This window comes from Octopus bimaculoides, chromosome 5 (genome assembly GCF_001194135.2).
Source record: "Octopus bimaculoides isolate UCB-OBI-ISO-001 chromosome 5, ASM119413v2, whole genome shotgun sequence".
Classification (NCBI taxonomy): Eukaryota; Metazoa; Mollusca; class Cephalopoda; order Octopoda; family Octopodidae; genus Octopus; species Octopus bimaculoides.
Window position 1 is genome coordinate 103,477,125 of NC_068985.1, and position 3,495 is coordinate 103,480,619.

Genomic DNA, 3,495 nt, shown 5'->3' on the forward strand with positions numbered 1-3,495 from the left:
CCCACTGACTACCACTTCTTCCAGAATTTGGATTACATTTTGATAGGAAAACAAATTAATTCCGACGATGCTGTAAAACAGACCTTCCACGATTTTATTGACTCTAGATTGCCAGGATTTTACAGTTCCAGGCTGGACAAGTTACTGCTGAAATGGCAAAAGTGTATTGACAATATGGGTGCATACTTTAATGAATAAAACTATTCATTGTATTTATAAAACATTAGCAAATGTTATTTTCTTTTCTACAAGTTTCATACTTGACGACCTAATTAAATAATATTCTTAAGGCCACAATTTACTAACACGCAGCATCTTTCAGAGCTTCTCGCTAATTCAGTTCTTAACCAAATTGAAAACTGTTAACATTTTTGAAGAGAACTGGCTGCTAGCTACATTTTGACATTAAAAAAAATTGAGATTTGGTCCAGTAGAAAAAAGTTTACATCAGAATTTGTAGCAACGTTATAGGAGAGTAAATAACGCCACCAATCAAGTTTAAATCTAAATAACTATTTTATTTTAAAAGCAAGATATTTTTATCTTAGCTTCAATGATAGAAGAAGGCATGAAGAATTTCATAGTTTTGTTCCCAGGCAACAAACATTTGCATAAAAAAAAAATTGAGAGGTAAAATACCATGAACAACTATGAGGCAAAAAATTGGATCTAAGTGTAATTAAATTTTTTATTTTAAAGACAAACTATATTTTAATGAAGCTTAAATGATAGAGCTCAATTCGAGGAATTTCATTGTATAAGTCTCATGCAATGATGTTTTAATAGAAAAAAGTTATGGGTGTTTGTTTCTTAAATTTGAGGGTGATAATATAGTTCTATACGTTTTTATGAATATAATTCTATAAGGGGACTTTAATATATGCCACTGGCGTCATTGAAGTAAGGAAAAAATTATTAATGACACCACTAATTGACACAGTTAACACATTATTAATCGGCATAATAACATAGCCTTGTTTACTTTACTAGATGTAATAAATTGTCCTAAACTTTTCCAAGTGTAATAACTTGTCCTGTAATTTTCCAGATTTATTATCTTAAGAATATTATTTCTCTTGCTCGCATTTTCCACGTAACACACACACACACACACACACACACACACACACACACACACACACACACACACACACACAAGCAAGCACACACACAAGCACGCACACAAGCACGCAAACATACATATGTGTATATGTATATTTATCTATCTATCTATCTATCTATTTATCTAGTTTTTTTTCTTATAAACTCTGTAATGCTCGCCGCGACGGTGGAGAGAAATGTGCGTGTTTTGAAGCAATCACACAAATGAAGTGTTGTAATGCCGTTTGGTATTAGGGGACCATAGCGAGCAACAACATCCTGAGTGTGGTCCTGAAAAAACAGAGAAAAGAAATATGCATCAGATTCAGAGAAACAGAATATTCTGCAGACCTAGTGCCTCATCCTTCGAGCAATATCGACCTCATAATTTATGTGGACGTTCTAGCTGGGGTTTGTTATCAAAAATTACTTTGAAATCTCCGATATTATTTTGTACCAACAGTTATACTTCCAAGGGAATGGAATATAGTTGGTTAAACACATCCTTTCTTTCTGAAGTGAATGAGTTTAAATTTTCTCTCATTTAGCATCAGATTGTTTTTGAGGTTTGAAATAAAGTGTTTTGCTCAAGAACACAGCGCGTCTCCCGGTCCAAGAATGGAAACCACAATCTTACGCTCATGATGCTGACACCCTAACCACTAAGCCACGCGCCTCCTCAGTGGTTGTTAAAGTGGTAATTATTTTCTCAATTTGAAAATCATTCATGCGTAACTTTTATTAATATAATATAACTTTAGCTGTCATTTATGTGCAATTACGTAATTGGTTAATATACTTATTATTACATTTTTCACAAGATACCCCACTAAGATTACTTTACTCATAAATTTCATTCAAATGGCCACCATGATGGCGTCACTGAAATGAATGATAGTGCATCTTAGTGTAAGTGTATGACTGAACAAACTGAGGTCAATTAAAATTATGAAAAGCTTTCCTATTTTTATTACAAGTTTACTTTCTTAATACGTTACTAATGATATATGCCATAAACCTATACTCTGCGTTAACTAAACAAATTAAACGATAACTATTGTGAGAGATATGTATGCCTCACTTCACTGGATACGCAACACAAAAACCTAAGAAGGTTAATGAGAACGCCGACCTGACGAAGGTTTCTGAGTTTCAAATAGAATGCAATGCTTTAGTTTTTATAGCTTTCTAGTCTCCAAGTTCAAATCCTGCCGAGGTCAACTTTCATCGATTTGGCGTAGATAAATAGAACACCAGTCCACGGTGGCTGATTAGTAGAATTGTTAAAATGTCGGCTGAAATAATTTGTGGTATCTATTCTAGATTTTTGCATTTTGATTTGAAAGTCTCTTTGATTATTACTGGCCTTTCAGTGTCTATAAAAAGGGCTTTTCGAGATTCGGTTAACAATCTAGAGTCCGACGGGGCGTTACATCATTTAGAGTAATACAATGGTTACATCAATAAAATGAAGGGAACCATGCATTGAAGTGGTATAGACGCTGGAACAGAAGTTTTTTTGTTTGTTGGCACTCCGTTGCTTACGACGTCGAGGGTTCCAGTTGATCCGCTCAACGGAACAGCCTGCTCGTGAAATTAACGTGCAAGTAGCTGAGCACTCCACAGACACGTGTACCCTTAACGTAGTTCTCGGGGAGATTCAGCGTGACACAGTGTGACAAGGCTGACCCTTTGAATTACAGGCACAACAGAAACAGGAAGTAAGAGTGAGGGAAAGTTGTGGTGGAAGAGTACAGCAGGGTTCGCCACCATCCCCTGCCGGAGCCTTGTGGAGCGTTAGGTGTTTTCGCTCAATAAACACTCACAACGCCCGGTCTGGGAATCGAAACTGCGATCCTATGACCGCAAGTCCGCTGCCCTAACCATTGGGCCATTGCGCCTCCACGGAACAGAAGTAAGAACAGATAATTGATTTATAGTTTCATCACTATGCTGGACCAAATTTTCTAACGGGGAACAATTTAGTAAATAAATCGGCTCTTTAAATTGCAAAGTGCTAAAGTATTAACTGGACTTGACTTTACAGTAAAAAAATAAAACAAACAAACGAAGTTACATTTGTCAAAGATGCCATACTGTGTAATCGAAAGAGAAAACTAATGATTGCAAAGCAATCTTCTTAGTCTTTTGGTCAAGCTATAATAGAATGGCAAAAAAAGTGGGTAGAACAGCCTGAAAATTAGTCTATCCTTATTTTAATCTGTATGTAGATGTCTTTCTAAACGAGACAACTATCAAAAACAGACCCTAAAATGATACTCCTCTCGCCCTTAAAAACTTATACGCGAACAATTTTAGTATAAAACTTTACGCATATAGTATTTTCCTTTATAGATGTATAGGTTTATGACTTACTGTTGCTGGCATGAATTT